Source organism: Electrona antarctica (genome assembly GCF_951216825.1).
Source record: "Electrona antarctica genome assembly, chromosome: 24".
NCBI lineage: Eukaryota > Metazoa > Chordata > Actinopteri > Myctophiformes > Myctophidae > Electrona > Electrona antarctica.
The window spans coordinates 33,499,290-33,513,444 of NC_136803.1; the positions used below are offsets into that span (position 1 = coordinate 33,499,290).

Below are 14,155 nucleotides of genomic sequence, written 5' to 3' on the forward strand. Positions count from 1 at the left end.
ACTTTTACCTGTAACAGAGTACTTCTACATTGCAGTATTGATACTTTTACATTAAAGGTATAATCAGTGATTTCACTTATTTTTTCTTATTTTTTGGATAATCCTCCCTACTATAAAGTGTGCTGACCATATAAGGAGTTCCTCCATGTCCCCAGTGAGCCCCTGGGGTCAAAAACCCTAGTTTCGGTTTGGGCTTTGGGTGGCAAAGCCTTCATCCAATAAGGATGAGAGGGGCCTTCCTCCAATCATGATCGAGTGGGGCGGGCATTGGTGCACGTGCTGTTGGTCTGTTGTACTTCCCCCACTGTAGAGCGTGTGCATGTGCACATCTTGTTACCGGGTGGACCGTTTTTTTTCTCCAACTCACCCAAATCACTGAATGCTCCTTTAAGTAAACAAAAAAGTAGTACTTTTTCCACCACTGCCAGTATCTCTATGGTGGGAGGTATAAAACTACTTTCCAAGTGATGGTTGTTGCAGGTCAGTCTCCTCACCTTTAAAACTGGGTCTGTCTTCCTTCTTTTGGCTCCAGCACCTCTTCATGAGTTGTAGCAGCTCCTCCAGCCCTTCGGCCTGCATTCCATCAATATCCTCTAGGGGTGGCCGTACTCCCTTGCAGACATTAAACTTAAAATAGTAGTGCCCAGAATCTGAGAGAGCGGAGGGAAGATAGAGGAATTATTATTATACATATGAGATCGGCTACTTGTCAACTAATGTTTAGTTTAGTTTAGTTTATTTGATCATCTTCACAGAAACAAAACAGCTTATTTGTTAACACACGGTTACATAACCAAAAGGAACTGGAGGTGATCAAAAGGAATAGGCTGAAGCTGAAAGCTTATAAATGCCTATCCTACGAACATCAAAATAAAAAATCCTCACGTGGTTACAGCAATTGAAGGAATTACAATAAACAATCCAAACAATTTAACACCACCGTCAAGAAGATTCACAACCAATTGACGAGAACCAACACCATACCCCACCCACCCCCGTGTCACCATAGAGATCCACCAGGATCCCTATACATTAATTACCATAATCATCATCATCATCATCATCATCATCCTCATAGGTTAAATATGTTATATACAAATTATCTTATGATATACTGTATTTAGCCAAAAGGATATGTGATTCTAATAAATTGTTCTTATTGTCGAATTAACATTAAGTAAAAAAATCGAATCTGTGTGGTCAAGACAATTAGTGATTAAAGCTGCTATAAGCAATAATTATGAGTCAACAGTCTGTCTTGAGAGGCTGCCTCAAAAAGGTCAGAGACTGTTGCTTTATTTTATTGTTTGTTATTTATGTATACAATACTGTCCGTTTTGAGATGCTGCAGTGTGTGCAGTTCAGATTGTTGATGTTGAATCCAAAATGTGGAATATGCAGCATAAAAAGGCTGATGAGAGACTGTTGACTGTTTTTGTTTTATATCCTGCAATTATTCAGTTTGGCTGATTGGAGACTTCTTATTCAAATGAATTGGATTCAGTTGTAAAAGGAGCTGGCTAAACAGCTTGTGTTCTTTTTGCGGGTGGAAGGGGCCCGGTTGAAAAGTAATATATAAAGTAATATGTAACAGTATTACTATTGATTCCAAGTAATAAGTCATGTAATATTATTACTTTTTCTAAGGAGTAGTAAGTAAAGTAAAGATATTACTCTCCTAAGTAATATTGCCCAACACTGGTTGTGCAGGCCCCACAGCTTTCGGACCTGCTAACCTGCCTGCTCAGAAAGGCTTTAAATACCCCTGTCACTTAACCTCTGCCTCCCTCTAGGGGTTACATAAAGATGGTGCTGGAAGCAGCAGGATGTTTTTGAATGTGGAAGACTTAAGTGCTGAAGAACTGGACAACACATTGAGAGAGGGGTTTACCCTGACTCAGCCAAATGCGGCTGAAGGATAGAACCGAAATATCAGTATAAGGGGAAAGTTCGGGTGGGCACTGTAAATATGATTCACTGAGGATGCCAAAGGAGACATTATATTCCCAACCTGTGGAGGGCAGTAATACGCCTCGCGGCGTCCACACTGCCGGAAATCCAAAAGAAGAAGAAGAAGAAGAAGAAGAAGACCGTTACCCACAATGCAGTTGTGAAAACAACATGGCGGTGTGTTGACTGCGCGGTGGCATTTTGATGCACACTTTTACATTTCGGGAAGTTTAAACCAAAGATCCGACATCGTTAATCCCCCCCGCAGGGTACCGGCATCTGGGTTGACACTTTAACAAACAAAGAAAAGTAAAAACGTGTCGTTTCAAAACAGTGTGGTCGTTAAGCAGCAGGAGGACGTTTGTTAGCAGCTCAACCACTGAAACACAGCAGGTAAACTATTCACGTTGTGCTTCATTCGTTTGTCTTTGTTTGACTCGTCTTTTAAGATGGAACATCAATCGTATTTTTCTGCTTGCTTGTAAATGTGCTCATAAACAACCAGTAGTTACCCCAGTAAAAAATAAGGTATTTTCTTCTCCTTTCTCCCTCTGTTTTTGTCACAATCTTGGTTAACTAGTTACTTAGATTATAGGATACTTAATTAGCCTATATTATTACATTGTTACATTTCTCTCAAACGCTACCCACCGTTGTCATTGTAACAATGTAGGCTAATGCGGAAGTGCTCATTCTATCTCAATGGAATAGTTCCAGCCATTGGAGCAATGTTTGGAACTATCGCCCATAGGTACCCGCTTTGCCGCGAGATCAAAGCGTGTCACCACTCTCTTACTAGATTACTCTGACACAGACTATGCAAGATATTGTCATTGTAGTTCTGCGTGCACTTTTTACTCTTTGTACAATAGAAAACAGACGTTCAACAGTACATGCGGTCATTGGCAGTGTAATTAGTGCCCTTAAGAAGTAATGTACACTCACTGGCAAAACGGCTGATCATGCATCAAATTAAATACCTTCACCTTCTCCCACTGAACCCCACCCCCTGGCTCTCCTTGAACACAAAGGCGTTGCATTTGCATGTCTACGGGAGGGTCGCGCCACGTAATGGACATGCCTGTGAATGGCACGTGATGACGTCAACATGGCTTTGCATATTTGCTATAAAGGTTCAAAAGTGCAAACAGTGGTGTGCTGTGGATTTTTGAGTGGTGCAACCACTCCTATAGACAGCTATCTGGGTCCCTGGGTCTGTCCCTGGCTGGCTAACACTCACTCATTTCTCAACCATTTCGGACACAGGCGGCTCGCCGGAATTGGGCCGGCACCCTGGCCGCGTTCCTGGGGGTCTGGATGTTCCGGTGACCCCCACACGGAGTTGCACCACTCACTTCACATGGGTGTGATTTTTTTCTAGCGGAGCAAATGTTTTAACGACATCATGTCGCACATGCAGCTTAGAGGCTGGTCAATTGGTTATTTTATTTAATGAAACATATGTGTATGTATTGAATGAAAAATATGAATTATGAACCTACAGTGACTAGTCCAGTGTGGTGCCGTGACATTGATTGATTTGATTGAAATATTTATTAACAGTTTGCAGAATTACAGTACATTTCAAGCACAAACTCAATACAAAGACTGTTAACTGTGAGTGGACGACCCAATTAAGCATTACATTGTTTACAAGAGGGTCCACCTTGTTCAATTCATCATAACATTTAGAGACGTACAAATAGACACTTCTATATAGTCAAAGAACCGAACAGGAATTCATCATAAGGGAGACACAAGTCCAGTGGTTCTGCAGAATACTTTAATATTTGGAATGTATCAATGTCACTTCAGTTTAACCACTAAACCCTTTATACTTGGACCACCAAACCTAATATATGGACTCCCAAACCTAAAATAGCCGATCTACAAGCTCACAAGTAATATGTAAAATATCAAATTGTCCCTAAGCAGCCATTTTAATTGAGGCAGAAGTGAGCCTTTAGTTTGCTGAGTGAATGTGTGGCATTATTTATTTAGTATTGTCTTTCTTATTTTTGTAGTGCAGATGAATTTGATAGGAAATGTTACAATATATTGAATTCATTTTGATTACTATATTTACCCAGGGTATCTGGGCTAAGCTCAAGAACTTGTTTCCAGCCAGGCCCTGCTCATAGAACACATTTCATCGTAGTGGTTCAATGCCTTGTTCAAGGGCACTTCAGCGGTGGTAATTTTAACGTGTCGGACCGCTGATTCGAACTGGCGACCTTCCGGTATCAAGACCGCTCCGCAATCCGTTCGGCCACCGCTGCCACTACTTAGACGTCTTCTCCTTTCTCCCTCTGTTTTTGTCACAATCTTGGTTAACTAGTTACTTAGATTATAGGATACTTAATTAGCCTATAATTATATATTGGCGATTATTATTCAGACCTTCAGTTACATTTCTCTCAAACGCTACCCACTGAGCAATAGCCGGCTATTAGACGTGCATCTAAAAATGGGATAAAAAAAACGTCTATATATAGACGTTTAAACAACCGCTAATCAACGTCTAATCTAAGAATAGACGTCTAAAAAACTTTCATTTTTAGACTTCTATTAGACTAAAAAATGCTCAGTGGGTAGGAGACACAGACCAGAGTAATCTAGTAAGAGAGTAATGACACTCCCGTTGACTGTCATTGTAACAATGTAATGCGTAAGTGCTCATTCTATCTCAATGGAATAGTTCCAGCCATTGGAGCAATGTTTGGAACTATCGCCCATAGGTACCCGCTTTGCGGCGAGATCAAAGCGTGTCACCACTCTCTTACTAGATTACTCTGACACAGACTATGCGAGATATTGTCATTGTAGTTCTGCGTGCACTTTTTACTCTTTGTACAATAGAAAACAGACGTTCAACAGTACATGCGGTCATTGGCAGTGTAATTAGTGCCCTTAAGAAGTAATGTACACTCACTGGCAAAACGGCTGATCATGCATCAAATTAAATACCTTCACCTTCTCCCACTGAACCCCACCCCCTGGCTCTCCTTGAACACAAAGGCGTTGCATTTGCATGTCTACGGGAGGGTCGCGCCACGTAATGGACATGCCTGTGAATGGCACGTGATGACGTCAACATGGCTTTGCATATTTGCTATAAAGGTTCAAAAGTGCAAACAGTGGTGTGCTGTGGATTTTTGAGTGGTGCAACCACTCCTATAGACAGCTATCTGGGTCCCTGGGTCTGTCCCTGGCTGGCTAACACTCACTCATTTCTCAACCATTTCGGACACAGGCGGCTCGCCGGAATTGGGCCGGCACCCTGGCCGCGTTCCTGGGGGTCTGGATGTTCCGGTGACCCCCACACGGAGTTGCACCACTCACTTCACATGGGTGTGATTTTTTTCTAGCGGAGCAAATGTTTTAACGACATCATGTCGCACATGCAGCTTAGAGGCTGGTCAATTGGTTATTTTATTTAATGAAACATATGTGTATGTATTGAATGAAAAATATGAATTATGAACCTACAGTGACTAGTCCAGTGTGGTGCCGTGACATTGATTGATTTGATTGAAATATTTATTAACAGTTTGCAGAATTACAGTACATTTCAAGCACAAACTCAATACAAAGACTGTTAACTGTGAGTGGACGACCCAATTAAGCATTACATTGTTTACAAGAGGGTCCACCTTGTTCAATTCATCAAAACATTTAGAGACGTACAAATAGACACTTCTATATAGTCAAAGAACCAAACAGGAATTCATCATAAGGGAGACACAAGTCCAGTGGTTCTGCAGAATACTTTAATATTTGGAATGTATCAATGTCACTTCAGTTTAACCACTAAACCCTTTATACTTGGACCACCAAACCTAATATATGGACTCCCAAACCTAAAATAGCCGATCTACAAGCTCACAAGTAATATGTAAAATATCAAATTGTCCCTAAGCAGCCATTTTAATTGAGGCAGAAGTGAGCCTTTAGTTTGCTGAGTGAATGTGTGGCATTATTTATTTAGTATTGTCTTTCTTATTTTTGTAGTGCAGATGAATTTGATAGGAAATGTTAAAATATATTGAATTCATTTTGGTTTAAATTGAACTCTAAATGTTAAAACAGCTATAAGATGAAGCTGAATGATAACTAAAACATTATTTTCTGTTGGTGATTTCCACAGAGCACCACAGAAGGAGATCTCACGCCATCAGGAGAGATGACCTCCAAAAGATATTCAGCACTGTCAGTGGACCAGGGACTGTTTCATGCAAAGCTGCAACCTGTAGTAAAGTTGTACAGGATGGGTATGTACTGTTTTATTTATAGCTAGTTAAACATGTGAGCCATGAGTTATTGTACATTTAATCGCTTCCATAGCGACAATCTGCCGAAATCTCTCACGGCCCATGTCTATTTTACATCTGGGTGGCTGCACAAACATTGACTGCCAACAACGGCTATTTATATTTATTTATGCAGTTAAGCATTTCCAACGCGTTTCCAACTCTTAACTGCCAAAGACGGTGCTTTACATTCAATGTTCTTTTCAGTGGTTTACCATAGATGGCGCTCTTCGCTAACATATCAATGGTTTTAGGTTACTAAGCGACAGATACAACCGGAAATGCAGCAGCGTAACTGGATGTCAGTAGGCCCCCACGCAGGCTGATCAGCGCCAGACACCACCCCCCTCACGTGGTCTGCATTTTGGTTTATAAACAGCGGGGCACTGTACAGTAGTTGGGATTTGTGAACAGAGCCGCAGAATCCAGTCTGGACTCGGGAGAGCCCACTGCACACTCGTAACTTCTGACTTCCTTCACGTTATTCTCCACCAGAGCTGTTGGGAGGCGAGGCACGTGTGTGCCTATGGTGTGTGGCTGTGTGCTAGCAGCAGCCACCACCAGGCTCTGCCAAACGTTGGTCAACTCAACTGTTATTGCATCGCTGTCTGTATTTATAATTTTATTTTACCGACAGCACGGTTGGGCGGCCGTGTGTCGCCCCCCTTGCTTCTGGGACCCAACGCAGTTGCTTGCTAGTTACGCCCCTGCGGAAATGAACCGGAAGTGAACATCAGCGTTATCAGATTTATAAATATACATTACATACATCCACGACAAAAATAAATGATGTATTATTCAAGTTCAGAGGAGTTTCTGGTCTTATTTAATCCTATACTCCTCTGGGATTTCAATGGTTTCTTTCCAGACTCGGAGGAGTTCAGACAGCAGGCTCAGATGAATTCTCCAGACCCAGCCAGACCTGTTTCAGTGAAACAGGAGGAACCTGAAGAGCAGCCAGACCTCAGTAAGTCTCTCTCTTTTCCACCTTCAAGGTGGTGTTCATTGTCACATAACAACAGCTGCTGCTGCAACCGAAACTGCTTGTAAATCCACCGATCAGTTCAATAGTTAAAGTCCATTGAAAATTGAATGGTGGTCTCGGGTGAAGTGGAACGATACAGGAAAGGGGTGTTCCAATATGAGTGTTCTAGAAATGTCTCTAACATGGGAGTGGATGGCAGGCCAGTTTTATTCTCACTGGAGACCTAGCCTGTGCACCATTTCAGTTAGTATATATGATCCTGTTGGGAGCTGATGATATTGTTACGTCATGTTGTAGTATTCTTTTGTAGTCGACAGGCAGGAACAACGGGGTGGCAACTTCCTTTTCCCTCAAACCGATTTTTCTCAATAAAAGTTCCGTTAGATTGTTCCTGACTTTACATGACGTAACAATATAATCCGCTCCCGACCGGATCATACAGATTTTTGAAACAGAGACCAGGCTTTCCTCCGAGGTGAGGCGAGGTTACTGGAGACCTAGTGGAGAATACTAATAACAATAATATTATTGTTATTAGTAATCTCCACTAGTGATCGACCGATAATCGGTCACGGCCGATTATCGGCTTCGATATTCATGATTTTAATTAATATCGGTATCGGTGCTAAAAACAAATAATCGAAAAAAAACGGCCGATTATTATATTTCTCATAAATGCGCAAACATGGTGAAACAACCACTTTCATTGAAAATCCGGTAGAGTACGGTTGTAAGGAGATGTATAGCTGCGTGTCTGACTCTCCCAGTGCTCCGCCTCGGAGGAGTAGACAGACACGGCTCCGCTCTACAGACAGTCAGACACACACTCTGCACTGACGTCTCCTCTCTCTCACACACACACACACACGGAGTCCGAGAGAGGGCCACTGCACTGACTGCAGGAAGGAGAAAGGATTATAGGCTACTAACCTTGTAACCATAAAAAGCTTTGCTGTTTTCATCTTCAATTAACCAAAATAAAATCCACACGTGAGAGGGACAGAGTCACAGAGAGCAGTGGTAGAACTACGTTAGCCAAGCTAGCTGCTGCCTGCTAACGCTGCAAACAACAGCTGTAACACGTTGTCTATTGATTGCCTGGTGTGTGTGTGTGTGTGTGTGTGTGTGTGTGTGTGTGTGTGTGTGTGTGTGTGTGTGTGTGTGTGTGTGTGTGTGTGTGTGTGTGTGTGTGTGTGTGTGTGTGTGTGTGTGTGTGTCAGCCAACTGAAGGACAACTTTTCCCCCCCATCCTGACCAGCCTAATATGATTATTGCATTTTGGCTATATGCAATAACTAACTGCAAGCCAATGAAGAATGGACCAATCATTAGCATTGGCAGTCTTAATTTCTAATTCATATTAATTTAGTTGCCAATAATTTTACTGTTGGCCAGTGTTTTGAGACATATTGTCTTTTATTGCTATAAATGAATGGTAAAAACACATTCTACATGCATTAAAAAAGATCACTATCTTGAAAGTGGCAAATTTCAGTGGTGGAGTAAAAACAACAAGGTCACATGGCTTTGGAGATTTTGGGCAGCAGATCTACAAGCTCTCAACATGTCATGCTGCAATGTGCTGTGGGCTTGTAGATCACCAATTTTGATGAAAGCTACAGCCCATTGGGCACTGACCTACTTGGAACGATGCAAGTTGGAAATTAATGCCCCACCCAGATATTATGTCTGTCTCCCTTTTATGCCCATATATGGAGTTCTTTGTAAGGCATGCCCAAATAGGAAGTATGCAGCCAGCTTGTGGAGTTCTGTCTTCTGTGTCAGGCATGCCCAAATATGGAGTGCTGTGAGGTCAGAACAGGCCAGCTCCATATATGGACGCTGGGCGCCGCATGGGCCCGGTCCAGAGCCCGGGCAGAGGCCTTTTTGGGGCGGTTCTGGACAATTACACACACACACTTGGTGCATTCATAGATAGATAGATAGATAGATATTGGAAAAAATATATATATGCTGCTACAGTACATGTTTGCACTTGAATTTAAAAAAAAGCTGCATTTGATGGAGGGGGGGAAGTGTTACTGAAACAATGTTGGTGCTTCTTGCACTTCCTTTTTTATAAGCGATAAATATTCTCCAATGCATATAAGGAATTCTTGAATTCTTGAAAAAAAAAATTAACTTAAATTAATCGGTTCATAATATCGGCTATCGGCTTTTTGATTGTCCACTAATCGGTGATCGGATATATCGGCCAAAAACCATATCGGTCGATCACTAATCTCCACTAGGTCTCCAGTTATTAAAGTCCTTATTCACTTGCTGCATTTCAGACCAGTGTGTGGAGTCCAGACTGCAGGTGAAGATGAACTCTCCAGACTCAGCCACGGACGTTTCTATTAAACAGGAACCTGAGGACGTTTCTATTAAACAGGAACCTGAAGACATTTCTATTAAACAGGAACCTGAAGACCACCAACACCTCAGTAAGTTTAATTTGCTCTTCCTTTTTCTCCTCCTATTTTCTGTTCTGTCGGGCTGCCACAATGTCTTATTTAAAGTTATTTTCACTACAATAACAATGGCAAAACATATCGGGACACTGATAATATGCCAATATGAAAATCCATCATTGGAATATCTCTCAAATTTCATTTAGAAAGATTATTTTCTTATTACCATAAACAAAAGCAACATCATATTTTGCACAAATGCAATGAGAAAGTAAACATGACAATATAAGTTCACCATGTGATTTTCTTTACAGTAAGTAGGTCTCAAACAGATTTTCATGGTGTGTCTCTGTAGGAGACGATGTGTCTAGAAATGGCTCTTTGAGTCTGAACTGTGTAAGATGACAGATCTCTGACTATCTTTTAATCAGCTTCTTCATTTGAGGTTTAACCATTTGAACCCTAGTATACCTACAGTATATTGTGGGGGGAACAGTTGCCTGAAATGGTCAATCCACAAGCTCACAACACATTGCAATTAGCTGCAATGTAGGAATTGCTGTTATGTTCTGTTCGTTAATTTGACATGGACATCACAATCACATTAGACGAACAGATTATTATTATTGCTTAAAGTGTATATTGCACGAGTGCTATTTTTCAGCACCTATCCACAGGAGGCTTTTCTAATTGCACTATAGTCGAAACCCAATCAAGTACAAAAAATATAATATATAAATATATACAGTGAGTTGCTGCGTTTAGCTGTAGCCTATAGCAGGCTATATTGTTCCATTTTGTGAGTTGTCCCGGCGTTAATAGTGAATGTACTTCCCGCTTCCCTGCGTTGGCTGATCTGAGCACGCAGGAGAGTTTGTAGGGTCCGATAACAAGAACGCAAGAATACAAGAACGCAAGCCCCTAAAAAACATGCTCACCCCGGGTGTGGTAGGCTACTTAAAGGAACGCAATCAGGTGTGAATTAATGAGTCATAATTTGCAAGCAGTGTTTGTGGAAACATCCAAGTCATGGAAGGTAACACGCCTCACAAAACCCCAGCCGCCAGACCACAAACATGTCAATAACACAAAGGCTATACTAGTGCATCGCCATATCAACATCATTCAAAATAAGGCATTTAAGTGTAAATGACAAATATGCTACAATCGATAATATGGCGTCTCGTTCTTACACCTTTGTTGCCTTACCTCGTCATGACGGTACTGAAGAAGTTCTGACGACAGTGTCACTCTGACGAAAGATAAAGTCCACAGCATGTCTCATCACAATGCACTGTGAACTTGCTTGTAGGTCAGATACTTTCAGCGAGCAACGCTGCCATAAGACAAAATAAGCCTGAAGTGTAAAGCCAAATATATCCATTGTCATATCACGGGGTCCCGCACCGAAAATAGCCACTCTAAAAGCTAATCTGGTTGTCCTTTTTTAATATTTTGCAGGGCCTTTGCTCCTAGACCATAAGGGTCATAACACATTGTATTTTGTTTTTGTAGACTTTCTGCACGTTCCTGTGTGTAAAGAGGAGGTTCCACCTGAAGAGGAGAGGAGCTCCTGTCTGGTCCAGGAGGAACCACAAGCTCCACAGATTAAAGATGAACAAGAGGACTTACTTCAAAGACCAGAAGAGGCTGGTGGAGCAGCGTTGACATTACTAGCAGTGAAAAGTGCAGAAGATGGTGAAAACAGAGAGACAGAGCCTGTAGCCGGCACCTCAACTGTACACATGAAAACACAAGCTGATGTAGAGGACTGTGGAACTTCACAATCAACCATTGACAACCAGCTCCTCTCTTCACACTGTTCTGAATGTGACACTGAAGACAGTGATGAGTGGGAGGAGACTAGGGGAGATCAGTCAGCTTTAAACACACTGAAATCACAAAACACACACAATGTGGGAGGACAGCGCAAGCTGTCTAAGAACCTGAAATCATCGAAACAAACTGACTCCATGAGGAGTCACACAGGGAAGAAAAGTTTTAATTGTACAGAATGTGGCAAAATGTTTAATCTAAAAGGGAATTTAAAATCACACATGAAGATTCATACAGGCGAAAGGCCATTTTCTTGTACAGTTTGTGGTACAGGCTTTACTCAGGCAAGTAATCTAAAAATACACATGAGGATTCATATAGGCAAAAAGCTATTTGCTTGTACATTATGTGGTAAAGGCTTTGTTCACACAAGTCATCTAAAAACACACATGAGGATGCATACAGGCGAAAGGCCATTCTCTTGTACAGTTTGTGGTACAGGCTTTACTCAGGCGGGTAGTCTAAAAAAACACATGAGGATTCATACAGGCGAAAGGCCATTTTCTTGTACAGTATGTGGTACAGGCTTTACTCAGGTGTGTCATCTAAAAACACACATGAATACTCATACAGGTGAAAGGCCATTCTCTTGTACAGTATGTGGTAAAGGCTGTGTTAACACAAGTAATCTAAAAACACACATGAGGATTCATACAGGTGAAAAGCCATTCTCTTGTACAGTATGTGGTAAAGGCTGTGTTAACACAGGTAATCTAAAAACACACATGATGACTCATACAGGCGAAAAGCCATTCTCTTGTACAGTATGTGGTAAAGGCTGTGTTAACACAAGTAATCTAAAAACACACATGAGGATTCATACAGGCGAAAGGCCATTCTCTTGTACAGTTTGTGGTACAGGCTTTAATCAGGCGGGTAGTCTAAAAAAACACATGAGGATTCATACAGGCGAAAGGCCATTCTCTTGTACAGTTTGTGGTACAGGCTTTACTCAGGCGGGTAGTCTAAAAACACACATGATGATTCATACAGGTGAAAAGCCATTCTCTTGTACAGTATGTGGTAAAGGCTGTGTTCACACAAGTAATCTAAAAACACACATGAGGATTCATACAGGTGAAAAGCCATTCTCTTGTACAGTATGTGGTACAGGCTTTACTCAGGCGGGTAGTCTAAAAACACACATGAGGATTCATACAGGCAAAAAGCCATTTTCTTGTACAGTATGTGGTAAAGGCTGTGTTGACACAAGTAATCTAAAAACACACATGAGGATTCATACAGGCGAAAGGCCATTCTCTTGTACAGTTTGTGGTACAGGCTTTACTCGGGCAAGTAATCTAAAAAGACACATGAAGACTCATACAGGCTAAAAGCCTTTAGTTTAAGACATAATGATCAGTCAGTCTAATCCTAGGATGACAATGATGCAAAAGCAGAGGAATTAAATGTGTAATCTGACAATATCAACATGACAGAATAAAATACCCATTAATAGTATCTTGTGATGGAGTTTAATTTTTATCTTGTGTATGGATGTTATTTTCTATTCAACATGATGGAATTTCATTTTTATTTTATCTTGCATTATTCCCTCCAGCTCATAGGTTACTGGTAGTACAACATGAGCATTAGTGTGTGTCCACATTTGTCAGTATTTAACAAGTCATATGCATTAACATTCATGCAATAATTATGTTCATTGATATGCAGTAAAGTGCTCACAAGCTGCTGGGTTTGTGTAGATCAGGGGTGTCAGCTACATATTATAATGTACCTTCGGACCATAACAAAGCCACATATGCATCACAGTTACGATTCTATTTAACTATCATCGTCATTATTTAAAGCTATATTCAGTGATTTTGAGGGATTTGGAAAAACCCTGGTCCGCTAGGATGCGCCTCCTTCTCCTGGAGTTATTCCTCCATGATACGGGAACGCACAGAGGTTTTTGGCTACTAGCTACCTATTGCCATCGAACATTCGCCATCTTATTGGCTAAATATGTCATCAGATTAACCATCTGAGGGACCAGAGGGAGTCAGTCGCTGTACGGAGAATGCGCATGCACCGGCGTTCTGTGTAGCCGACCTAGTAGCGTCTCCGAATTTGACTTATTTTACTCATTTCCAAGTCATATTTTTATAACATATTTTATATACGGACAGTTTTAGATGCCTACTTTTAATGATCGGATGCACCGTCTGCAAGTATAGCCCTCTGAAATCCCCTCCTGCATGGGATCAGTAGCCGGCGCTGGCTCTGTACTAGCTAGTTTGACAGTTTGACAGCTCGCTAACCACACAACGACTGAAATGGACCCCGGAGAACGACGCTAAAACCAACGCCGATTCAACACAGCGGGCCCAGTCATTTGGGCCCCTGTCGCGATCACCATCATGAGACCTTATCACCCGGCTGCGACAGATGTCTCCGGCTGACCCAGACGATCAACGAACTGGAGGGAAGAATCTCCATACTCCACCAGATCCACCACGACGAGCTGACCATCGATGCAATGCTCTCCTTCTGCCCCCCATCAGTCTCCGAGCCTGACTCAGCGGAACTGGAGGTCTCCGTGGGTCCAAAAGGTGTCACCCCCCCGGTGACTGAAATGGATGCCACGGTCGCCGCTGACATGGACGCCGTTAGTCAACGAGCTGCTCAGCCCCCCACTGAGCTGGACTCTACCGTCC

At 41.9% G+C, this 14,155-nt stretch overlaps 1 long non-coding RNA gene across 1 annotated transcript; it reads left to right on the top strand.

Annotated features, from left to right (window-relative positions):
* The first annotated feature begins 2,130 nt into the window (after positions 1-2,130).
* Positions 2,131-13,033, top strand: LOC306917071. The gene is made up of 5 exons (XR_013789107.1): positions 2,131-2,343; positions 6,098-6,221; positions 7,129-7,227; positions 9,540-9,692; positions 11,175-13,033. It is a non-coding gene; the product is annotated as an uncharacterized lncRNA (long non-coding RNA).
* The last annotated feature ends 1,122 nt before the right edge of the window (positions 13,034-14,155 follow it).